Source organism: Chlorocebus sabaeus, chromosome 5 (genome assembly GCF_047675955.1).
Source record: "Chlorocebus sabaeus isolate Y175 chromosome 5, mChlSab1.0.hap1, whole genome shotgun sequence".
Classification (NCBI taxonomy): domain Eukaryota; kingdom Metazoa; phylum Chordata; class Mammalia; order Primates; family Cercopithecidae; genus Chlorocebus; species Chlorocebus sabaeus.
This window is the reverse complement of record NC_132908.1, coordinates 6,711,001-6,738,321: the sequence shown is the minus strand read 5'-3', so window position 1 is coordinate 6,738,321 and position 27,321 is coordinate 6,711,001. Positions and strand designations below refer to the sequence as shown.

At 42.0% G+C, this 27,321-nt stretch overlaps 1 protein-coding gene across 19 annotated transcripts in view; it reads right to left on the bottom strand.

Annotated features, from left to right (window-relative positions):
• Positions 1–27,321, bottom strand: part of RBFOX1 (RNA binding fox-1 homolog 1) — a 2,485,439-nt gene that overhangs the window by 975,571 nt on the left and 1,482,547 nt on the right. The window lies entirely within an intron of this gene.

Here is a 27,321-nt window from a genome sequence, read left to right as displayed (position 1 = left end):
CAGGCAGCTGCATATAAACATCTTCTTTATTTCTATGTCTAAATTGGCACTTTAAAACTTTTTAATGGATTGGTGGGAAGGCTCCTACAATACTATCTTCCTCACCTTTTAGCCATCAGAACACCTATAAGACTGTAGAAGATAACAGGTACTTGATAAACAATTTTATTAATGAGTGAGTGAATGACTGAATTATATTTACCTTGTATCTCTATGCTATACATTAGAATCAGCTGAGGAGCTTTTCAAAACAATCTTGATCCTCAGGCCCCAATCTCAAAAAAATTAAATTAGAATCTCTGGGGTCTGGTGACCCCAATTATATACATGTAATTATATATAACTCCCAGGTAAGTCTATTTTGGAAAGATAGATGAAAACTAAAAAGAAAAGATCAGCAAAATCCTATAAAGAACTAAACTCCTTAGTTTAGTATTTCCATTTCAACAGAAGCTATTCACTTCTGAGGCCACTGGGAATATGTGAGAAACAGGATCAAATGAATTATTTAAAGTTATCCCCATATGCTTTGTTGATTGTATTAACAGAAATGAATGCTGGTAAAGTGACACTACTTTGACTAAATGTGTGTGTATGTATACATATATACGTGTGTGTATGTATGCATATGTATACATGCACTATATATATCATTATCTAAAAATTCATCAGTTCTTCTTTCGCCACTGTTTTGAATGCTACATGAATTAGATTAACTATTCCGATTATGCAGATAAATTTAGTGTAATGACCTACAATTACTTCAATGGCTTTGAAATTCAGAAGGTAAGAAGACACCGTATTTCTTCCATTGAGCATTAAATATAAAATGCCTCTGATCGACTGTCATGAAAACCCAATTTTATTGCTATTTGAATTATTCAGAATCAATATCCAACATTAGCCAGCTTGGGGCAGCTCAAATATGAGGCAGCTTCTGAAAGCAGTGCTTCCCTATATTGAGTAATTGTGCTTTGTGTGGGGGATAATGAGCTGTTTGCTACATGTCACCACTTCAGATGCATTGAGAATTAACAACTTTATCTTCCCTTTATATTATGTAATAAAAGGGATTACTTCATAGAGATGAACAATTTCCAAGGTTATGAAACATTCAAAATACAGTTGGGCTCAAGGAATAGCCTCTTCTACAAGAAGAAACAAAGGACAAGACACTGGGTTTTAACTGTTTACACAAGAGAGAAATTTGCTCAACTTACGTTTTTCACTATTTGATAAGTCAATTGCAACCTTGTATTTCCCCAAGCTGAAAACTGCTTACAGGCATAAATACCACGATATAGCAGTCCTGTAGAAGCTTCACTTAAGGTGATACAGTGACTGTAAGAAGTGACACTGCTCGAAGTAATTTTCCAAAAAGCATAATGAATGGATATAAAAACAAAAGTCAAAACTAATGATAAACTATTAGCCATTTATTCATGTTCACTATGTGGCTGGCTCTATGCTAAAATCCTGACTGCATTAAGTCACTTAGATCTCAAAACAAAACTGTGAGGATGGAAATATTACAATGTCTTCAATTTACAGATGAGGAACTTAAAGAGACCAAAAGAATTTTCTTCCCTTCATCTCTATGCGTACATGGTAGAACTATGATTCCGAAACAGGCTGTATGATTTCAAAATGGAATCAGGTAAATACCGGACTATACGTTAATCCTACTAACATGCCCGAGAAGGAGGAACAGAGAAACAAAGTCAAACGCCCTGGAAAACATTAAAGACCTCAAATGCCTGTCAAAAAAATACTGGATAAATTCCACTGAACTCAGCGACATACTTCATAGAGAGACTCACACGTGTCAGCCTGTTTGACAGGTGTATCAGGGACATCTGTAAGTAGACACATTCCTCATTCCTACCTTAAGGAAGGAGGAGGTAGAAGACCCTATCCCAAATTCATACTGAAATCTAGTATGGCAGTAAAATTCCACTCAAGCATAGGTCCCAAGAGCTGTTTTTATGGTTCCCTCTCCCCTCATTAAAGTTCTGGCTCAGGCTAATAAATCAGTGTACAATTTGCATATAATCCAGTTTGTGCCCTGTGCTTCATCTGGTGTAGGTGGAAGCAGCAGGGAGATATGAAGGAAAAAAAAAAAAAAAACCCAGTAACAATTGTAAAATGAAGACTAATGAGAACCTGGATACTTACGAAAATATTCTTTAGATAGTTTCTATTAGGTTGATGCAAAAGTAATTGCGTTTTTTTGTTGTTTGTTTGTTTTTGCTACTGAAAGAAATGGCAAAAAATGCAATTAATTTTGCGTTAACCTATTATTACCTTTTAGAAGTGGCCAGAAATGTCCAGTCTGCAGGTTGAAGGATCGTCAGAATTGCAGGAGAGTGAGTCTCACCTCTTCTTTCTGTGGAACTGTGATTTTTGAAGGCAAATGTATACACATGTGTGTTTTATATATATTTATATGTGTGTGTATTATGTGTGTGCGTGTTTTGTGTGTGTGTGTTCAGTCCAAATACCTGAAGGTCATAAGGAACTCTCATTGTATGTCATTATTTCTCTGGGTCTGGACTGCCTCCCAGTCTCTGGGTAGCACACAGGCTGTGCCATTAGAAAGTGTTAATTGTGTCCTGAACGTGTCCTTTATTTCCCTCCTCAGCCATTTATAGCACAGCCAATAATAATTCCCAAGCCACCCCCAAATCATCCCACAGAGAGAACTTGGTGTTCCTTAAAACTAGCCAGATATATTAGGTACCCTGGTAGGGAACATAGCAATTACGTAAGTTAATGATATTCAAAGATATAAGTTTTAAGAAGCAGCAGTCACTGCAGAAGGAAGGGAAAATGCACAGGCAAACTCAGGGGGTCCAGTCCAGACGCTGATCAGCAAGCTTGTTCTCTGGGCAGGCACACCTGTTTGAAATCATGGTGTTTGCTGACGCGGTGGAATATAACCAGGAAGGCAGCTATGTACATTAAAGGCATCCTTCCCTTGTCTCATTTTTCACAAGAACCTGAACATGTCCAGGCAGTGTACTCTGATTTCAGTTTATCTAGTGATAGTTCCACCTTCACCTACTTGGGAACGGAAAGAGCTAAAACAGATCTTAAGACAAGTCGTGATTGTATCTCCTTTGCAAAGTTAAAAAAAAGAAAAAGATAGCCTTTTATTTTTATTTGTGTTTTCTTTTTTTGCAAATGCAAAAATTTGCTTTTGCCTCTTTACAGGTAGTAATGTGAAAGCACACTACTTAAAAACCTAATGGGAGTGTTACAAAAAACCAGAGTCACAATGAATTCAAAAATTTCCCTTACTGGGGTAGGGGGTAGGAAACAGTGGTATTCTAGAGCAAACGGGTGAGATCTTGCTGTGCATGAAACGCAGGATCCATTTTTAATAACAGTAAAAAAGGAAATTTACTGCCCCCTTCTGGCTCTGTGTAACAAAGTTCTCTCATATTTAACGCTGAATAACATAATTATGTAGGAGTCAACACCGAACAAATCTTAGTTCCTCTCTCTTTGCCGAGAGAGAGCAAGGGTGATTTGCAATGCTGAAAGGATAATGAAAGGGCCAGTGTTATTACTTAACATAAAAAATAGATTTCCTGGTTTCCCTCAAGTGTTTATCATCGGATACAGGGAACAATATCAAACTGAATTACCAAGTATCATCTCTGATAAATCAAATGAGAAACACTGCTGGAAAAAAGGCAAACAGTATTGTACAACCCAATGCTCGAAGAGCACACACGGCCCCAGAAAATGGCTTAAAATGATAGAATTTTCAACATTTTTGGTTCATTTATAGAAAAAGAAAACAGAGGGAAATCTACCCTGAATATGGAGTTTTAGAAGAACTAATCTCAACTCTTTTTTTTAAAGTGAAAGCAAATTTATTGAGAAATTAAAAGGAATAAAGAATGACTACTCCATAGGCATAGCAGCCCCAAGAGCTGACAGTTGGCTATTTATATGGTTATTTCTTGAGTATATGCTAAACGGGGTGGATTACTTCTGAGTTTTCCAGGAAAAGGGTGGGCAATTCCCAAAACTGAGGGTTCATCCCCTAAGGCTGGGACCCACCGGGCTGTATTCCCAGTAGGCTTGGCATTGTGAGTCACAGGATGAGATAGAGGGTTGGCACCAGGTACAGGTCACAAAGACCTCGTTGGTAAAAAGATGCCATAAAAAGCTAGCCAAGGCCGGGCGTGGTGGCTCAAGCCTGTAATCCCAGCACTTTGGGAGGCCGAGACGGGCGGATCACGAGGTCAGGAGATCGAGACCATCCTGGCTAACATGGTGAAACCCCATCTCTACTAAAAAAATACAAAAAAAAAACTAGCCGGGTGAGGTGGCGGGCACCTGTAGTCCCAGCTACTTGGGAGGCTGAGGCAGGAGAATGGCATGAACCCGGGAGGCGGAGCTTGCAGTGAACTGAGATCCAGCCACTGCACTCCAGCCTGGGCGACAGAGCGAGAATCCGTCTCAAAAAGAAAAAACAAAAACAACAAAAAAAAAAAACATGCTAGCCAAAACCCACCAAAACCAAGAGGGCAACAAAAGTGACTCCTGGCTGTGCTCACTACTCATTATACACTAACTGTAATGCATCTGCATGCCAAAAGACACTCCCACTAGTGCCATGACCATTTACAAATGCTACAGCAATATCAGGAAGTTACCCTAAATAGGTTTGGGGGAGGGAGAGCGTTAGGAAAAATAACTAATGCATACCTAGGTGATGGGTTGATAGGTGAAGCAAATCACAATGGTACACATTTACCTATGTAACAAACGTGCACATCCTGGATATGTACCCCAGAACTTAAAATTAATTAAAATTTTAAAAAATGTTACCCTATATGGTCTAATCTGAACTCTTAAATGTTGACTTTGAGGCTGTCTTAGTCTATTCAGGCTGCTATAACAAAATTCCACAGAATGGGTGGCTTCTAAATAACAGAAATGTATTTTCTTACAGTTCTGGAGGCTGGGAAGTCCAAGATCAAGGTGCTGGTAGATTTGGTGTCTGGTGAGGGCCTGCTTCCTGGTCCATAGAAGATGCCAGCCAGGTGCGGTGGCCTACGCCTGTAATCCCAGCACTTTGGGAGGCTGAGGCGGGTGGATCGCCTGAAGTCAGGAGTTCAAGACCAGCCTGGCCACCTTGGTAAAATCCCGTCTCTACTAAAAATATAAAAATTTGCTGGGCATGGTGGTGTGCACCTGTAATCCCACCTACTGGGGAGGCTGAGGCAAGAGAACCGCTTGAAGCCGGGAGGCGGAGGTTACAGTGAGCCAAGATCACGCCACTGCACTCCCAGCCTGGGTGACAAGAGTGAAACTCCAACTCAAAAAACAAACAAACAAACAAACAGACAAACGGAAGATGCCTTCTCACTGTCCTCGTATCAGGACAGGGCAAGGAGGTCTGTGAGGCTTCTTTAATGAGGACACTAATCCCATTCATGAAGTCCCTGCCACCATGACCTCATCACCTCCTAATACTATCACCCGGAGTATAAATATTTCAACATATAAATGTTCAGGGTACACAAATATTCAGACCATAGTAGAGGCAAATATCTACTTCTCCCAAATGGTTAACTGAAAATCGCGCTTGCCCTCAGCAATGGGACAAGGTGGAGGCCACTTCCAAGTTCCCATTTTCCTGATGGATCATGACTGGGTGAATGTTCTGTATTTGGCCAGGGTGTGGAGTTAGGAACAATGGTGAGGACCCAGTGCAGGACACACGGGTCAGTAAGCTAACATCCTGAGTACATAGTTGGAAGACTCTCCAGAAGTCTAGGTGACTCTCATCACCAGGTTCCTATCTAACTGCAAAAAAATATATATATCTTCACATGAGACAGATGCAGCTTTCTGTAAGTCATTCCTTGTTTTCAAAATGAAACTATAGGCTCCTCAAAAATACTAATATATGTACATAGTAAAATTAAAATAAAGATCACAACATACAACAGTGCTCACTCAAGACATCCCCTACTGCCGTCCACTTCTCCAGAGGAAACCAATGATTTGTGTTAGAACCTTCCAGAAATGTTATGCACATACAAACACAATCTGTAACTGTATTGCTTTGTCTACCCAAATCGAAACCTATAATATATAACATTTTGCCCTTTTGAGTGTTCACCAATAATGTATCTTTGAGATAACTCCATAGTGGTATCTCTAAGTCTTGACCTTTTTAACCCACAGTTGCATGCTGTACTCAATGTTATAACCTGCCTATACTCAGTGAATCCTCACAATCACTCTGACACAGTAGGTGCCTATATTAAATCACTGTCCAGGTAAGAAACATGAGGAAACTGCTTGCCCAAAGCCACATGGTATTAGCGGGAGAGCCACAATGTAAACCCCAGTGCCCACGCTTTTATCCACTATATTACACTGCCTTCCTAAATATCAGCTACTACCGAGTTTTACAGAGCATTAGCAACCAAGACAAATGGGTTGTGAAAACTCTGGTGTCCACATCACCACTCATAGGACATTGCCCATCCCCTCCCCAAAGGCTTGGCAGCTCTCTGGTCCTTTCTGCTTAGCTCTGATGGCAGCTACTTAGGGGGTGACTAATAAAGTGTCAAATACCAGCACTTGCAGAACTCCTGTCTTGCCTAGAAGCAGAGGGCCCCCTCGTCCCCAACCACAGATATTCACTCTACCCCACGGGGGGCCAGACCAGGCACAGATGTCAGTGTACCAAAGCTACATTTGGATTTCTTACTGATAAATATTGCAGCCCATGTACCCATCTGGCCGCTGAGATAAATAATGTAAAAATGAAGATACGGCTACATAATTCATGTAGTATTGATGAACAGGGCCCTGAATTCAGACTGCTCCCACAAATCATTTAATTATGGGTTGTACAACTGCAAGAGAGACACAGAATTTAGCCATATTTAAATGGTTACCAGTTGCATATTTTCAAGTACACAAGACAGAAACTTAAGGACCTCTTGATTATTCTAAAGAAGTCTGTAAGTTCTCATTTATATCACACAAACATGGTACTGAGTATATGAAAACTACTTGTTAGGGTGAAATGCCATGTATTTATCTACATGGTAAATATTCCATCAGTGCAATATGCCACTTTCATCAGAAAGGAGTGGATGGAAGAGAATGAGACGTTTCCAGCTGCTCTGCAAATACCATACTTCCTAAGGACATGGCCAAGATTACTTAGAGCGACCTCCTCACACCTGTTATAAACACTGCTGCCAAAACCAACAAGCAAACAAAAACAGAAAATAACGAAAGTTGGCGAGGCTATGGAGAAATAGAAATGCTTAGGCACTGTGGGTGGAAATGCAAAACGGTTTAGCCTTTTGGAAAACACGATAGTGCTTCCTCCAAAACTTACAACTAGAAATACCACATGATCTGGTAATTCCATGTTTGGGTATCTACCCACAGGAATGGAAAGCAGGGTCCCAGAGAGATATCTGTGCAGCTGTGCTTATAGCAATATTATTCATAATAGCCAAAAGAGAAAAGCAAACCAAGCGTTCATCAATAGATAAATAGGAGGAAATACTGTTTAATTCTAAATAGGAAGGAAATTCTGACGCATGCTGTAATATAGATGAACTTTAGGACAGGGCAAGGGAGCAGGAATGGATTTGGCCTTGAGCAGGGATGTGGAAATGTGGAGACCATGTGAGGTCTCATTATTTTGGGGGGATAATGTGGGTTGGTGGGGGGTGGTTATAGGCCTGTGAACGTGATTCCTGAAATGATTGGGAATTTCCATGCCCAGACGGAAGCAGCTGCAGGGCCAGTGGTTGGGTCAAAAAATAAACTAATAAATTAAGTGGATTAATTAATTAAATAAGACAGTCACAAAAAGACAAATACAGTGTGATTCTACTTATGTATGAGGTACCTAGAATAGGAACATTCACAAAGACAGAAAGTGGAATGGTGGTTGCCAGGAGCTGGAGGGTGGGAAGAATGGAGAGCTGTTATTTAATAAACATAAAGTTTCATCTTGCAAGATGAAAAAGTTCGGGAGACTAGTTATAAAAAAAGGAATGCATTTAACATTACAGAATGGTATGCTTAAAAATGGTTAACACGGTTTGTTGTTGTTGTTGTTGTTGTTGTTGTCATTGTTGTTTTTTTTAGATGGAGTCTTGCTCTGTTACCCAGGCTGGAGTAAAGTGGCACAATCTCAGCTCACTGTAACCTCCGCCTCCTGGGTTCAAGTGATTCCCTTGCGTCAGCGTCCCTAGTAGCTGGGATTACAGGCCCCCGCCACCATGCCTAGCTAATTTTTGTAGTTTTAGTACAGACAGGGTTTCACCATGTTGGCCAGACTGGTCTCAAACTCCTGACCTCAGGTGATCCACCCGCATTGGCCTTTCAAAGTACTGGGATCATAGAAGTGAGCCACGGCACCCGGCCAACATGATATGTTTTATGTTATGTGTACTTTACCACAATTACATTTGAAAAAAAAATGTTACATAAAGCAAACGCTGAGCTATCAGAAGAGGCGGTGTTCTACTGCTTATCGTGCACAGACTATGCCTGACCACCAGGATAAAAGATCCACATACGTGACCTCATCTTAGCCCTCATGATCCTTATGTTAAGTAGGAATTAACATTGTCCCAACATTAATGTACTTGGAGCTTCGAAACCAATTAACGTCATGGTAGCATCATGTCAAGGTAAAATGGACGGATTCTGCAAAGAGAGGGAATGAATCATGGTTCCGATAATCACTTACGGGATAAACTTCAGCAACATCCTTAATCCTTCACGAATACCTACCTTATCACCTATTTGAAGGCTAAAATGGGTGACACGCTCAGGAATGAAGCTCATGTTTCCAACCATTCTCGTGTGAACCCCCACCCTGGTCTCTCTAGCTCTTCCTGACACGTGTCTCCTTCTTACCAACTATTCTCCTGACACGTCTTCTTCTCACCAACTATTCTCCAGCAGCCCCCCTCTCACTTCTGTTTCTCCAACATACCATGCTCTTTCCAGCTCAGGGCCTCTGCTCTTCCTGTTCCTCCTGACTCTAACACCCTTTCCTGAATTATCCCTGGCAGGCCCCTCTTGAACACGGAGGTCTTGTATGAATCAGGTCTTGCACTGTTATAAAGATCTACCGAGAGTGGGTAATTTATAAAGAAAGAGATTTCCATGGTTCACAGTTCTGCAGGCTGTACAGTAGCATGGCTGGGAAGACTCAAGAAACTTTCAATAGGGCAGAAGGCAAAGGGGAAGCTGGCAAGTCTTGCGTAGCAGAAACAGGAGAAAAAGGGTGAAGGGGGAAGAAGTATACACTTTTTTTTTTTTCTTGAACATTCAACAGTATTTCATTAAGTATCCAAGGTGATAAGGACTACAATTACTGTCATTTACTAAATCTTTACCCTGTGTCAGATATTTTGCTAAGCATGCACTTTACTAACATTTTGTCATTTATTTATTTTATTTTTTTGAGACGGAGTCTCACACTGTTGACCAGGCTGGAGTGCAGTGGCATGATCTTGGCTCACAGCAACCTCTCCCTCCCAGGTTCAAGCGATTCTCCTGCCTCAGCCTCCCGAGTAGCTGGGATTACAGGTGCCCACCACCACCCCCAGCTAATTTCTTGTATTTTTAGTAGAGATGAGGTTTCACCATGTTGGCCAGGCTGATCTCGAACCCCAACCTCAGGTGATCCACCCGCCTAAGCTTCCCAAAGTGCTGAGATTACAGGTGTGAGCCACCGTGCCTGGCCTACATTATGCCATTTAATATGCACAATAACCAGAAGAATTTGGTACTTTAAAAAACCATCATTTTGGCCGGGTGTGGTGGCTCACGCCTGTAATCTCAGCACTTTGGGCGGCTGAGGCAGGCGGATCACGAGGTCAGGAGATTGAGACCATCCTGGCGAACATGGTAAAACCCCGCATGGTAAAACAAACAAACAAAAAAAATTAGCCAGGCGCGGTGGTGGGCACCTGTAGTCCCAGCCACTCAGGAGGCTGAGGCAGGACAATGGCGTGAATCCAGTGGGCGGAGCTTGCAGTGAGCCAAGATCGTGCCACTGCACTTCACCCCCTGGGCGACAGAGTGAGACTCCATCTCAAAAACAAAACAAAACAAACAAACAAACAAAAAACCCCATCATTTTGAAGATGAGGAAACTATGCTTTAAAACTTTTAAATTATTAGTCATAGTTATTTTAAATTCATTCCCTGATGATTTTAACACTGGGGTCTTTTCTGAGTTTAATTGATGTGCTTCCTTTGTCTAAATGGATTATTTTTTCCTCGTTTTTTTCTGTTTTCATATTGAATCCTAGACATGAAGGAAAGTAGTCAAGACTGAAGTAAATAGTACTTTTGCATAGAAATATGTACATCTCAGCCAGGCACTATGGTTCACGCTTATAATCCAACCACTTTGGGAGATCAAGGCAAGTAAATCCCTTGAGCCCAGGAGTTCAAGACCAGCCTGGGCAACATGGGAAAGTCTCATCTCTACAAAAAAATGCAAAAATTAGCCAGGCACGTTGAAATACACCTATAGTCCCGGTTACTTGGGAAGCTGAGGTGGGAGGATAGTTTGAGCCCATGTGGTTGAGGCTGCAGCGAGCTGAGATGGTGCCACTGCACTCCAGCCTAGGCAACAGAACAAGACCCCGTCTCAAAAAAGTAAGAAATTAAAAAACCCAAAAAGATAAAGGAAAAAAGAAAGAAACATGCACATCTCTTCTACTAGCGTGTTCATGTGGAGACTAGAGTCAACCTAGTTGTGAGTTTAGCTCATTTGGGATTTTCTTGTTACCATGGTTACCTTCAGTGAGTGGTACACACTCTTAAACAACCAGATCTTGTGAGACCTCATTCACGATTACAAGAACAGCAAGAGGGAAGTCCATTCCCATGATCCAATTGCCTCCCACCAGGCTCCTCCTCCAATATTGGGGATTACAATTCAACATGAGATCTGGGCGGGGATACAAATCCAAACCACGTCAGGTCTCCATTCAAATGTTGCCTCCTTAAAGGTGGTTTCACTTTGGAACTAATTGTTCTCAAGACTGTCCAACCGTGAACCCCTATCACCATCATCAATTACTCTTACTTGCATTACCTTGTGGATTTCCTTACATCACTTTTCAAAACTTGTAATTATCTTTTTCAGTTAGAGAGTTACTTCCTTATCATCTATCTCTCCCACTAAAATATACAAGTTTTAGTGTATTTACTAAAGACAAGGACACGTCCATTCCATTCACCACTCCAACTCCAGCACATGGAATGGTGCCAACATACCTACCATATGGAAAAGGCCAATATATAAACATTTAGTGCTGTTATTATTTCATATTGTGAGTTTCTACTAATGAGAAAATGGAAGCAAAAGATGGAGACGTCTTTGCAAGGAACTCAGTGATCAGGTCTTCTGTAAAAAAATACCTACCAGCTTGGGTAAGAAGTAACCACGGGCTCTAAAATTAGACAAAGAAATGCACCTATTCATATGTTCAACGCCAGATCTGCTCTAGGCAAGGGCTATCCCACCAAACACTGTCTGGGTAAATAACAAGACCTGAAGTACCCAATATTTTCTGCTGGGTGCACGTTGAGAATTGCAGCCCCTGAACACATACTAATGACACATCCCTGGTACCACAGCATTATCAATAACCAAACAATGTGACTGGCGCTTTCAACTGGTTTATCACTTGTCAGCTCTGAAGAGACACTTGCTGAGCTGACAGAGAGAGTCGATCCAGCATGTGACATGTAAAAAAATCACTATATTTCTGGGTAAAAAAAAAAAAAATGACTTCGGCATCTCAGGCTCACAGGCTATCTTAGTTCATCAGGTTGACTATGCACAATTTTTAGTTGTTAAATCTCTGCTTCTAAACCTCCAAGTTTGGAATTTTTGAGTTTAACATAACAAGTGCCAAAACATGTCATGCAGGTCTGCCATTCTGCTCTCAAATTTCTTATGCTGTTGTAGAAAAGACTCTGTAGGAAGATGCACAGTTCAGTAATACATCTTGAACTATCTTATACGCAAAAAAGGGGAGATTTATCACAAAACTGAAAAGTTCAAGGCTTCTGGCTCAATTAGATGCAAGTACTGACACTCAAATAATGTCAGAAATGGATATCTTTTTTTTTTAACATTTTGCTTTGCATTCACACTGGCTTTCCCCACCATCTTAGTCGGGTTGCTGTAACAGAATACCACAGGCTGTGCAGCTTAAACAACACACATTTATTTCTCACAGTTCTGGAGTCTGGGAAGCCCAGGATCAAGGCACTGATGTATTGATGTGTGGGGAGGGAACTCTTGGTTTGCACACGGCAGCCTTCTCACTGTATCCTCACATGGTTGAGAGAAAAGACAGAAAGCAAGCTCTTCTGTCTCTTCTTATAAGGGCACTAATCCCATTTGTGAGGGCTCCACCCTAGTGATCTAATTAGATCCCAAAGACCCCACCTCCTAACATCATCACATTGAGAGTTAGGATTTCCATGTATGGATTTTGGAAGGATACAAACATTCAGTTTATAACACTCACATAATGTCAACATGACCATCAGCTATCCCAGACTTATATCCTTTAGTTTCACAACCCCAGGGGAAAAAAGAATCCCTTCCCAGCACAAGTCTAACTGGATAGAATTGGTTTACATGCCCACTGGTGAACAAAACATCAAGGCCAGAGGAATGGAAAATGCCGATTGAACAAGACTGAGTCATGGGCAGATACCTGGGGTCCAAGGGGAGTGTTAGTCCTGTCTGTAAGAAGGACTCAGGCAATTGCTCAAAAGATTCTGAGACAAGTTCCATTCCAAGAAGATGGAAGAGTAAGTTCTATGCAGGTAAACAAGTAAGCAAACAGATTTTAGTTGCTGAAACGGGCAGGTAATAATAGATTTAGCCAAAAATATGAAAAATGCAATAAAGCAAAATAAAACAAAACACAACAAATGAAGAAAAAAAAAATTCTACCGCTTTAAAATGGCACTTCCAGTCTTCCAGTTAGATACATATATTCAGAGATAGCAAAGATGAGTGAGCAAAAGGGAAGGTTATGGAAAATACCCCACAGAAGAAATCGAAGTAGTTTATGAAAAGTAAAGATGGCTTTGCGGTAAGTAACCCAGGCAAAGGGAAAATACATACAAAGACAAGCAATCTCTTGCATCATTTTTGTAAACAATATTATGAGAAAGGTATTGTAACCCCCTGTTTTAGAAATAAAGCAACCTATCTAAGGTCACTCTATTTTTTGTAGAATTTGCCTCAGGCTAATCTAATTCCAAAAGCACATATTGTCACCAGCGCCATCATGTACAATTGAGCAGGGTGAGCTCACAAAACCATAAGTGGCTTCATTTATGTAGGCTGTGAAGTTAATGGCCCCACAGAGTTGGGCACTGCACACCTGGCCAATTGTGTGGTATCCTTAATCATCGTACTAGGAAGAGAGAAGCAGGATATGAGGCTGTAATAGTAGCAGGCTGAGCCTTGACCCCAAAGGGTCTTCATACCCCAAGAAACTCAGACAGTCTTGGTTCACACATTTTATTTTCCAATTTTGTGTAGCTGAAAGGATTTTAAATGGATTCTTCCACACAATTCACTTCTTTCCAATTCACTGGATAAAAACCACTCATAAACAAGAAACCAGGCATTTCTAGGCCAGGTAGTCTGCTTCATCTTCAAGAAATGGGTTTTCCAAGTATCTTTATCTGGATAGGAGATGAGGCCAGAAAGGAGACCACAAGAGAAAACTAGCTCAGCCAATCTGGGTTTTTAGCTTTTAAGACTCTTCGGGAGTTTTCAGCGACGGAGGCAATGAAGTTCTGTTAGAGAATAAATTGGTTGGGACACAAAGCTCCTTATAGATTATAACCTCCTTCCTTGCCAATTACAAACTTGGCAATCATTTGTTTATTAACCTGATGGCTTGCTATGTTAAATGGCATCACATATTTGTAATGCAGCAAGATAAAGCTGCAGCATTCAAAATCACTCACCCCATCTGTCCCTCTGCACCCTGGTCCCAGACTCTAAGGCACTTTTGAAGATAATTCAACAGAACAGGGTTAAAAAAAGAAAAAAAGAAAAAAAAAAAAACTTTAAAACTTTCTCCTGCATTGCCTCAGGGAAAGGTTCCTTGTTCTGTGTGTGTGAGTGATAAGGTTTAGCTCTTAAATTCATTCTGAATGAGGAGTGTTTGTTCAAGTCTTTATTTGGAAACGCTGTGGCTTAGTCCCAAGTGGCAAATCTTGACTGCATTCACCACTCCCTGCTGCTGCACACAGACGTTAGGAGAAGGAACAAAATTAATCCCAAATATGGATTTCTCTCCTGTTATCCCTCCTCCCTAGACCTCCAACTCCTCTGACCACCTTACCCATCTTCAAGGCTTAACCACAATCCCTTCGAGGTGCCTCTACCACTAAAGTCTTCAGCTCCAATCTGACTCCACTTTTAGCTTCCTTATTTCCAGGTGCCTTCTAGAGACTTCATTCTGTCTCCCAAACAGAACCTCAGATGCAGCCCCTTATGGATGTAGCACACGTGGTTCAAAGAAACAAGCCAGTTTCTCCTCCCAACAAATTGTACTGTTTAGACAATGGCACTGCCCGTGTCCCAGCTGTGTAGATGCAACAGCTCAGAGTCACCACGTGAGGCACTCCAGAGCTCCACCAATTTACCCACACCTTTATGGCATCAGTGCACAAGGACCCGGCTGTAATGTGTCGTGTTCAACACCTACATTTCTTCTTCTGGGTGTGAAATCACTTCTCCTACCTGTGCAGCAGGAAAAGCAGAATCCCTAAACCAATGACTAATGAGAGTTGGGGTAAAAATACCCCAAGCCCCCTGCCCTCAGGTAGGATAATACTAGGATATGTGTCTACACTGGTTCCAAGGATCCTATAGTGGGATTAAGCTTCAGTTCCACATCGTGGTCAGTGGCTTCACAAAATAAATTCTGTAGGTGGCCTTCTTTCCCCTGCACCGTTTTCTACCACCACCACCATCACCACCACCATGACCACTGGTGTTTCCTCTCAAATAAACTACCGTTTTAGTCCGATTTCACAATGCTATAATGAAATACCTAAGACTGGGTAATTTACAAAGGAAAGAGGTTTAATTCACTCGCAGTTCTGCATGGCTGGAGAGGCCTGAGGAAACTTACAATCTTGGCGGAAAGTGAGGCAGGCTTGTATTACGTGGCAGCAGGAGAGAGAGAGTGTGTGAGAGTGCAAGAAAAACTACCATTTATAAAACCATTAGATCTTGTGAAAATTCACTGTCACAAGAACAGCACGGGAGAACCACCCCCATAATCAAATGACTTCCCTTTCTCCATACATGGGTATAACAATTCAAGATGAGATTTACATGGGGACACAAAGCCTAACCATATCAACTACTTTCATGTGAATTATTGCCTCAGGTCTGCTTCCGGGAGAACTCAGCTGAGCAAACAATGATATCTTCCTGTCCATATTCTGCACGTGCTATCAGTCCCCAAGTCTTACCAAGGATCTTGCCATCACCCTATTACCTGGGAGAAGTCTAAAAAAGTTTTCCTAGAAGGTGCTGTCAAAGCTGAGACATGAAGGGTGAGCAGGAGTCACCAGCCATAACTAAGGAGGTAGATGTGGAAAGAGAGAGGAAGAGAGGTTGTGCAAAAGTTTAAAAACAAGGGAGGACAGGGAATGTTTGGGCAACTGTAACTCGAATTTTGTTTGAAGCTGTTGTTCCCAAAGGGGAAGGGAAGGATTTTTATTTTTGCCCACAAAGGGGCATTTGAAAATATCTGGAGAGATCTGTGGTTCTCTCAACTGGGGAGGGGGTTTTATGTGCATCTAGTGGGTAGAGGCCAGGGATGCTCCTCAACATCCTACAATGCACAGGATAAGCCCCCATATCACAGCATTATTCAGCTCTAAATGTTCCAATACCAAGGTTGAGAAATCTTGGACTGGAGATTAGAGTTTAAGAGGAGTTTGGTGAGAGATGGGGATGTGGAGGTTGGCAGAAACCAGATCATCAAGACTCCTGTGAACCTTTGAGACTTTATCCTGTGAGCAATGTGGGACTGTTATTATTAAACAAACAAACAAACAAAAAACCCACGAACGATATGGTCAGAGTTGGAAGGAAACTCTGTGAGAAGGAAAAGATTATCCTGGCTCTAGGCAGAAGACAGATGGAAGATAGGCAAGACTGGGAGGGAACATAAGATTGGCGTATTAGTCCATTCTCACACTGCTGTAAGAAATACTTGAGACTGGGTAATTTATAAAAGAAAGGAGGTTTAATAGACTCATGATTTCACACGACTGGGGAGGCCTCACAATCATGGTGGAAAGCAAAGGAAGAGCAAAGGCATGTCTTACATGGCGGCAGGCAAGAGAGCGTGCGCAGGGGAACTGTTCTTTATAAAACCATCAGATCCCATCTCCCACTATTACGAGAACAGCACAGGAAAAAAAGAAAAATCAAGCCCATAATTCAATTACCTCCCACTGGGTTCCTCTCATGACACATGGGGGTGATGAGAGCTACAATTCAAGATGAAATTTGGGTGGGGACACAGCTAAACCATATCGACTGCTAAGAGGAATATTTTATAGTCCAGCTGCCAGGTGACAGTAGGGGAGATGGGGAGAAGTGGGTATGTTTTTAAAGATACTTAGGAGGCATTTTGGCTGCCATGCCTATCAGAGTGCCTATGCCATGATAGGACCTAATAAACATTTTCTGAATAAAGGAATGATTAAATTATGTTATCTTGCCATGGATGACATTAGACTGAGGCTTGGGAGTTGAGTTTCAGAAGATGATGCCCTGGGCCACTGGGAAGATGGTAATACTATCCATTGAGATGGAAAAAACTGGGAGAAAACAATCCTAGGGAGATGAGAGGAACAGTTAGGACAGTGCACAGTAAAACTCTCAAAATCCTATTACTGTGGCCCAGTCATTAGGCAGATTATCTAGTTCATGCTCAGGACAGATGTAACATTTCAACAACGTGGCCTTGGGCACACATGGGCAAATGGGTATTTAGCAGACCCAGATGACAGAAGGTTGCAACACCTTGTAGACTGAGCATTGATACTTAAGGGTTCACAGCAGAGTTCTGAGTTTTAACCTTGCTGAACATAGAAATAGCCTCTGACAGCAAATAATGATGATGGCTACTGTTCATTGAGCACCTCTACTTCATCATTCATTCATTCAATAAATATTCGTTAAGCCTCTCTAATAAGTCTGTTCTAGGTAGAGGAATGTAACACTACACAGAAGCATCTTTCCTGATGGAGTTTACCATCTCGTGTATATGAGACAGAGAAAGAGAGAGAGAACAAAATCACTAAACACATACTATGCTAAATGCTGCAGCTACAAAGGAAGAATGGGAGATAAGAAATGTAGGAGAATGCAATTTTCGATAGAAAAGATCTCACTGAAAGAGTAGTTTAGGGGTAAAGACCTAAAATTTGGTAGGAATAAGACCTAGGGGTAGCTGGGGAAGATTTCTCCAGGTAGAAGAACTAGACAATGCAAAGATCTCGAAGGAAAACCAAGTCTAGAATGAGAGGTGGTGAGATAGGCTCAGTGAGGAGTGTATCTGTCTATTCTCATAGTGCTACAAAGACATACCTGAGACTTGATAAAAGAAGTTTAACTGACTCACAGTTCCTCACAGCTGGGGAAGCCTCAAGAAACTTACAATCATGGTGGAAGGCGAAGGGGAAGTAAGGCTTGTCTTATATGGTGGCAGGAGAGACAGAGAGTGAGGGCAGAACTGCCAAACACTTTTAAACCATCATATCTTGTGAGAACTCACTCCCTATCATGAGAACAGCATGGAAGAAACCAACCCCACGACCCAGTCACCTCCTACCAGGTCCCTCCCTTGACATGTGGGGATTATAATTCAAGATGAGATTTGAGTGGGGACACAGAGCCAAACCATATCAAGAGAGACAGAACAAGATACCAGGTGACAAAGTTGGTAGGGACCGGAGTGTGGGGAATTGTGAAAAATTTCAAGGACTTTTTCTTCTATTCTCAGTGAAACAGAAGCCATGGAGGGGAGGGGCGTGCAGAAAGGAAACAGTGAAAACAGAGTTAGGAGGAGGATGCGATCATCCAGGCAAGAAAAGACAGAACCTGCTCAGGATGATGGTTCCTGTGGTGGCAGGCAATACATTTCTGGATAAATTCTGAAGCCAACAGGATTTCCTGGGTCAGAGATTAGATGCACGATATTTGAGACACAGAAGTATCAAGAAAGACTGCAGAGTTTTGGCCTAAGCAATCCTTACCATAACCTTTAAGGCAGATTGTATCATTTCACTTGCAATGGGTATGTGCCATTTTTCTGCCCAGTAGAGCTTCTTTGGGGAATTGCACTGCCCGTTACACGTAGCCTTGATGGATTTGCCCATCATCCCTTCCCTTTCTGCTAGAAGGAGTCTTCTCAGACACGTGTCACAAATGAAGCCTGTCCCTTTCCTCCTTTTCCTTACCAAATTTGTTTTGGCTACAGCTACAGGGGAAGATGATCTCTCATTCCCTGAGGTCACAAACTTAAGGGTCACCTAAGGCTTGGGGTTGCCAAGGGCCATTTTCCTACCATCTAATGGGCCACCCAAAAGCAAGCAGGGCCTTGATGTGCGGAATTTCTGAACTGCAGCAGGTGGGTTTCTGGATTCAGTCATACTTGAGACAAGTGTTCTTTTCTTGCTGAAGCTCATTTGAATTAGGTTTCTTTCACTTGCAAATGGTACTATTCTGATAACAGATCAGGTAGACCTGCACCATTAGATAAAGTAACCATCACCATTTGAGGTTCTGAGTACTTGGAATGCCGCTAATGTAAATGGAGATGCACTGTCAGTGTGAAATGCACAATGAATTCCAAAAAATTAGGATGAAAAAAAGAATGCAAAATATCTTCTTTTTACAGTGATCACATGCTGAAATGATCATGCTTTGGATATTTGGGTTCAATAAAATGCATTAGATTAATTTCAACTGTTTATTTTTGCTTTTAAAAAACAAGACCATTAAAAAACTAAAAGTAGACATGCAGCTTTAATCATGTTCTTCTGGACAATGCTATTACTATTGAGGAACAATTTGGCTTTGAGAAGTTAAGGAAAATAAGTGAGAAACATTTCAGTTCTGAGAAGTGAAACCAAATTAGAAACTACAGTTCTAGAGACACACAGCTTGGATTTGAACTCCCCTCAGTCCCAAAACTCATGGTATTTTTGCTGTGCTTCCCTCCCCGATACCCTACTATTAGGGCAAATCACCTCCTGCAACACTGTACCATCTCTCAAAGGATGAACAGCATATTTCAGACCAGTAGGTTACCTGTATCTCATTTCACATTGAGCACAGGTGGCTGTGCCGTCTGCCAACTCACAAAATTGCCAAGTGATTCACCTTAAAAGGCCCCCATTAGAACAGCGATCCATCTGGCCAGTAGCCCCCCGGCCGTTCCCTCTCCTGCCTCCCCAAACCTTCCGGCTGTGTACCAGCCAGCATTCTGATCTGGCCTGCAAGCTCTCTGCCTCCAAGGTGCCTGCCGCACTATCTCCTGGGCTGAGTGAGTTTAGAGGGAATCAAACCCACACTTAAGTTACCAGGGAACTGTTCCACTGAAACCCACAACACTACAATTACCATAAACCCTTCAGCACCACTGGCTCTGAGAGGTAAAAGAAATTAAATCAATGAGCATAGATCGAATCAGGAGCAATCTTATGGGAGATTCATGTAAATGCACAATCTTACATTGGAAATGAGTTTTAAGATTAATACCCTTCACAAATGGAAAAGTAGAAAGAAGGATGTAGGAGAAAATGCTGCTGCGACAACAGGTCAACCCCTCTTTTTAAGAGCTGTCAGCTATATTGTATGAAGAACCCACGAAGCTTAACATTCTCAGTATTTTTTTTAAACCCCATAATGCAAATTCTTCAAGAGAATAACAAGTGATGCATGTTTGAAATTTATTTTTAAATCAAGAGCAAAATGAAACCCTTTAATTAATCTCGGAGAATTTAGCTCCTTCCCTTTCAGATCTGTCTTTTGCACAGTTAGATGCTTAAAATAATTGCATCCGCTCGTGTGAAACTGCAGCAGTAATTCAGTGGGTTTATACTTGTGCAACCTTTTAAAAACAGGCCTTAAAACATTCATCTGTTGAACCAATTTACCAGCTTTCAATAAAGCATCTTTAAGATACTTTCTGTTAAATTTATATGACATAAGCTATATTATTTTAATAATCTGTGCTTGAGATATATGGTGATGAGGGAATTATTGCTCACCTGGGGAGATGGTGTAATTAGAAAAGAGGCACAGTCGGGGAATAAAAATGATTAAAAAAAAAAAAAAAGAAAAGCTTGCTGAAATTAACCAGCCACCACTACTAGGCCACTATGATGTTGGCTTAAGTTGTTGGGGACGCAATGGAGTGGGAAGCAGAGAAGAGGAAAACCAAGCAAACTTCTGGTGCCTGAAATAATTAGTTTCTTACTCGTCATTTCTCAAGGCTCACAGGGAGTAAGAATGTGCACCCAGCCAGGGCAGACAAATGAACACCTTCCCCACAGCCAGTCGAAGGACTGCCTGAGTTGAGCTAATGTGCTAGGGCAAGAAGAGAACAGGTGTAATTATACTAATGATTTATTGAATGTTTGATTAATTGGAAATTAAGTGAATGCATAGCGGCAGAATTGTCACAGCAAATCGCTCAGCTGTTGGCTTAAAAAGGGTTCTATTTCCCTTCAGTAAAGCAATTAAGAGCATCTTAAATCACTGGGCAAAAAACATATTTGTGCGAAATAGTCCAACACAGGAGCAAGAGGAACATGATGCAAAGATCTTAAGGGACTCTCATTGGGCAGCGTGGGGAGAAAGGAACATTTTTCACAAAAACGGTAGGTACAAAATCCTATCATTTTAGAAGTTAACTCCTGTCTGATTTAGGAAAAAATGATGGAAAGTAAGAAAACAGAAGATGGTCTCAAGGTAGTTGGGAAGACAGTGATTTTTGTGTGAGTGTGAGTGTGTGAGTGAGTGTGTGAGTGTGTGTGTGTGTTCAAAAATGCTTTGGACCTCTCCTAGCCCACTCAATGACTTTGAACATAATAATTAAGAGTAACCATTTAGGGAGGACTCAACAACAAGGGAGGGGGCTTGACAAGAAATAAGAGGAAAAGTCATAAGCCCCAACATTTCCCCTCCCCAAGCCAGGTGTCTGTGGGTAGTAAACGAAAGCTGCAAATTGTTCACTGTGGTTTCTCCTACTACGCATGCAAAAGGGAAGCAAGGGGAAAGACAATGGAAAAGGGCCTTCCTTCTGAAACTAGGGTTTTGAAATCCTCTGCAGCACTAGCTGATGTCTAGGTTTTCATTTGCAATGCATCCTGCTTCTTCCTCTCTGCACTATTTCCTCATCTCCATTCCCTGAATCTTCCTCTAAGTCCCTCTCTCACAGAGGAGCGCATCCGAGAGTTACAAGCTTAATGTTTTCTGTGTGGTGCTTTGAGCTTGGGGAAGGAGAAGGCGGATGCAAATTGAACACATAAATAAGAATTTAATAAACTTTCTCTTTTGGTCTCCTACATGGCTACTAAAGTTGCAGAATCTGGAATTAAAAATGTGCTATGGAGCAGAAACAGGGAGGAGGAGCACTCTCCTATCGCTCTCCTGGGCTTGCAAATGTACATGCCCTTCCTTTCTGGAGAGGGCAGTTCATTCAAGGAGATCCAAAATATTCAATTCAGTATGTCCTTTGACTGCCAACTCTTCTTGGGGTTGATTCTAAGGAAATCTTAGAAATGCCCCAAGATGTGTGTGCAAGGATGTTCACTGCAGTGATGTTTACAACATCAAAACAAAACAAAAATGGGAAGCCATCTAAATAGTCACTAGCATCTTCCCAAGGGTAGTTTGAGGAAAACAGTTGCAGGAGCTGTTAACGTAGGATTTCCCTAAATGACGTTTTTAACATGTAAACGAAGACTTTGAAACATGAATGTTCACTGTGTGTTACCTAGAGGAGGAGAGGAAATAAACGCCTCTTATCTCAGCCTCACTTTCAGAACACAGATCAGCAGCTCCCAAATTTTGGAGGAGGACCGTTTAGGAAATGCTAGTATTGATCCGGTTCAAAATCTGTTCCTATGATCAAACGACAAGTTAACAAAATAGTATGCACCTTACAATTTCCTTTTTGCAAACAAATCACATCTGGATTAAACATATGTGGGGAGAAATGTGTGTGTGTGCATGGAAGACTGGAAAGAGATTATACCGAAATGTTGACGTGGTTCTCTCTCAGCTGAGGGATGATTACAGATGATATACTATTTTCTTCTCTGGGCTGTTCCGTATTTGTCAGTAAAAATAGCATGCTTTTGCAATTTTTCATATTTTTGTTTTATGTGACTATACAGCTTGTACAAACATCTTGCAATATTGCAAAAAACAGGAGTTCTCTGAGACACATGGAGGAGACAGATACCTACACCAGATGACTTGTGGTCACCTATTATTACAGACACCCTAAACAGGACAATTTCCTGTTACTCCTAAGAATATGTCAGCTCTGGCCATATGTCTTGTAAGATTGGAACTCTGCCACACACTCTATTAAAAAAACAAAAAACAAAAAAGACTGCAGCTGTAGCCATTAGAACAACTCAGCCAATAAAAGACATCTCAAAAGTGTAACAGTGTTGCCCTTCAGAAAGGCCAGTGTTGGCAAGACCAGGAAACAAGTACAACTCTATTAGACCAATGGCACATCCCAGCATCCAGAAACAGGTAAATCTGTTTTGTCCCCATGCACAGAAAGATACAATTAACACCGCAGCAAAGTAAGTGATCCTGCCTCATTACCAGCCATCAGGCTGTCCTACAGGGGCCCCCCATCCAAAGCTGGAAGGGGAGGCTACTAATTATCATGCCAAATTAAGCCTTGATTATTCCCCAAGAGACACCTATTAATTGGGCTGCTACATTGCATAACAGTTTTGCACATTAATAATTGAGTTGCAATGACTTGATTTTCTCCTCGTAAATGTGATTTATTTTTCACTCTTTTAGTTTCAAGTTGCCCTATCATCAAAATTGGGATGTGGGCGACCAGGAAAGCCACTGCAGTTGTGAACCTAAGAAGAGGAATTTAGATCTTACCTATTTACGGAAGCAGTAAAAAGTTTTCAACACAAACCCTGTCACAACAAAGGTTACAAGGCCTGTACAAAGCCAGTCTCTGGTGCTAAGCATCCGGGTTTTAATAGGCATAAAAGGTGGTCAACAATTCTGTCCATCTAACCTGTATCTATCTATATATGTATACATTTTAAGGTAGAGTCTTGCTCTTTCACCCAGGCTGCAGTTCAGTGGCACCATCTTACCTCACTATAGCCTCGACCTCCCAGGCTCAAGTGCTCCTCCCACATCAGCCTCCTGAGTAGTTGGGACTAGAGGAATGCACCACCACGCCCGGCTACTGTTTGTATTTTTAGTAGAGACAGGGTTTCGCCATGATGCCCAGGATGGTCTTGGACTCCTGAGCTCAAGTGATCTGCCTGCCTCGGGCTCCCAAAGTGCTGGGATTACAGGCTTAAGCTACCATGCCAGGCCCTAACTTATAATTTTATCCCTCTTTATTTCTCATTTATAAGACGTACTCTAACACAGTGGCTTTGTTGTTGTTGTGAGCACTTTCCTGCACTGTAAAATATCCACTATCAGGTTCATCTTGTATATTTCATAGCCGAATCTTAAAAGCAGCCACTTCTCCAAGGAGCCCTTGTTCCCTTTTTGGAGAATGGTATTAGAAACTGAGATCTGGGTAGCAGGCATGCTCACTGCTGCTGGGGGGTTGTGGCTTCCAGGACCTCTAAGCTGACAGAGCAAGAAGATCTATGTGTATACTAACCCAGGGATGTATGCATGTCTGTAGGTATTTCTACACTTAATCATCTGTGTCTCGATTAAACTAAACATGATTCATTCTGCTGCCAACTCCCATCCATCATGCCATGGATCACTCTAGACTTCCTGCCTTGTAACCTCCCACTCAAACAGTGAGAAACCTTTGCCCAGTATGTTTTGAGTAACCTCATTGGAGTTGCAGTCCCACTAGGTGAATACCAACCCATTTGTTCATTTAAAAGGACTTTGGAACCATAGAGCAATAGCTGGGCTGGGTCTGCCACGCTCATCTCACTGAAACATTTGCCATGAAGGCACTGCCAAGGAACTCTAGGACCACAGGGTCCTGGTGCTGCCTCATTACTGACCATCAAGCTGCTTAGTGCATCTGGTTGGGGCATTAAAAAAAAAAAATCCACACATCACTCCAAGGTTCCAGATGAAAGTTAAAAAATAGCCATGAGGTAGCATTATGCCAAATAAAGAATCTGGCACGACTTGGATAAGTGCGATCTGTTATTCCTTTTTAAAAACTGAAATCCAGAAACAGCTAAAAGAGCAAGAAACTGAAGGCAAAACAAACTCAAAAATGCAGCCAAGAAAAGATGATGGAAAGCACAAAGAGGTTGGGAAAGGAACACAGCAAAATTAAACGAAGCTACAGTTCTTGGGAAGGTTCTCCGAGACCAGATGGCAGAAGGAATGATTTATCCCTCCACGTATTTCTGCAATACTGAATGTTCCAAAATAATATATGGATTTGGGATAAATAGGCAGTTAGGCAGGCTCTCTCTCTCTCTCTCTCTCTCTCTCTCTCTCTCCACCCCCCCTCCCCCCTCAGTCTTTCCCCACCCCTGTTGGCTCCAGCTAGGTGAAGGGGAAAGCAGCCATATTACAAACAGTCTGGTATGTCTGCCTCCAATAACTTCTAGACTCAAGGGGGGTGTAGAATACTGAGGCAGCTGCAATGGCCTCTGGGTTTGCCGTTCAGCCTGCTGTGAAGAGGAAAGTCCTGAGCCCAGCTAGAGCCATGTGGTCAGAGATGGTTAATAGCAAGCTCAGGACAGCAGCACCACCTCATGTTTGTCTAGGTTTGGCTGCAGGGTCGTCTTCTAATGCTGAGCCATTGTGTCTACAAAGTGAGGTCTGAATTTCTGTGTTAGCTCAAGAGGCAGCATTGCATATCTCTGTGGAGCAGGGACTGGCTGTTCAATTCGTGGTTCTGCCACTTACTAGCTGCGTGAAAGTTAGGCAGGTTTTTAACTCCTGCATGACCCATTTCCTTACACACAACATGGGGATGATAATAACAATGCCTGCCCCATGGGGCTAGGAGGAAGGTGAAATGAATTAAGAAATCAGAAGAGCAAGGATAGTGCCTGGCAGTACAGATTCCCTCAACTTCAAAGAGCTAGATGAGGAGGCAGAATTAGATGGAGAGCAAGGAAGGGGAAGTCAGAGGAGAGAGACACAGAGAGGGTTAAAATCAAAGCAGGGGGACTGGGACCTAGAAAGTTCCCTTTGCTTGAGGCTGGGAAGCTGAGGCCTATTTTATATGAGACAGCAGGAGTCTGCTGTAGCCTCAGGCATAACAGAGGAAGGTGCTTTTCAGAGTGGCTGGCTATCCTCAGAGAGAGGAGGCCACCCAGATGGCAGTCAGCAGCTTGGAATCTGGGTTGGACAGATGTGGATTCAGTTGCTGCTCTTGTCCTTGAACTGTTAGAGCCACTTTCTTTTTCCTTTCCTTTTTTTTTTTTTTTTTCTTTTGAAACAGGGTCTCACTGTGTCATTCAGGCTGGAACGCAGTGGCTCAATCATGGCTCACTGCAGCCTCAACTTCTCAGGCTCAAGAGATCCTCCCACCTCAGCCTCCCAAGTCAGAACCACAGGTATGCACCACCACACCAGGCTTTTTAAATTTTTATTTTAGAGACAGAGTCTCAGTGTGTTGCCCAGGCTGGCCTTGAACAGCTGGGCTCAAGCGATCCTCCCACCTCAGCCTCCCAAGAAACTAGGACTACAGGCGTGTACCACCATGCCTGGCTAATATTTTTTACATTTTCTGTATAGATAGGGTCTCACTATGTTGCCTAGGCTGGCCTCAAACCCCTGGGCTCAAGCAATCCTCCTGCCTCGGCCTCCCTAAGTGCTGGATCACAGGTGTAAGCCACCACTCTCAGCCGCTTTCTTATCTATGAAACGGAATTAAGAGCTCTGTAATAATAATAAATAATAAGAAGTAAATAATAGAAGCATTTCTTACAATAGCCAAGAGGTGGAAACGACCTGAATGTCTATCAACAGAGAAATGAAGAAAACATGATATATCAAAACAAAACAAAACATGATATAGCCTCACAATGAAATATTATGCAGCCTTAAAAAGGAAGGAAATAAGAATAACACGCTGCAACATGAACCTTGAGGACATTATGCTAAGTGAAATAGGCCAGATACCAAAGGACAAGTGTCATATGGTTCTTAGATGAGGTACCTAGAACATCGAATCCACAGGGACAGAAAGCAGAATGCTGGTGGCCAGAGGCTGGGAGGACATGAAAACGGGGAGTTAATGTCTCATAGGTACAAAGTTTCCATGTGGAAGATAAAGTTCTGGAGACTGATGTGGTGATGGTCGCACAACGATGTGAATATATTTAATGCCACTGAACTCTACATTTAAAATGACTAAGGTGGTACATTTTATGTTATGTGTATTTTACCATAACAAAAAAAAATTTTTTTAAATCTAAAGGCTAAAACAAAAACCGGAGAGAACAGCAACTGCTTTACAGGTTTTTATTGAGCAATTATTCTCAGCAGTCACTGCGTTGAGTATCTTCAATGCATGACCTTATTTAGTCTTCATGACAACTTTTTGAGAAGGAATAGAATGTTGATATAACTTGGATTTTTTTTTTTTTTTTTTTTTTTTTTGAGATGGAGTCTCGCTCTGTCGCCTGGGCTGCAGTGCAATGGCACAATCTTGGCTCACTGCAGCCTCTGCCTCCTAGGCTCAAGCAATTCTCCTGCCTCAGCCTCCCGAGTAGCTGGGATTACAGGCATGCGCCACCACGCCAGGCAAATTTTTGTATTTTTAGTAGAGACGGAGTTTCACCATGTTGACCGGTCTCGTCTTGAACTCCTGACCTCAGGTGATCTGCCCGCCTCGGCCTCCCAAAGTGCTGGGATTACAGGCATGAGCCCCCACGGCCACGGCTGGCCAACAATCTGGGTATTTGTCCCTTCCAGATCTCATGTTGAAATGTGATCTCCAGTGTTGGAGGTGGGCCTGGTGGGAGGTGTCTGGATCATGGAGG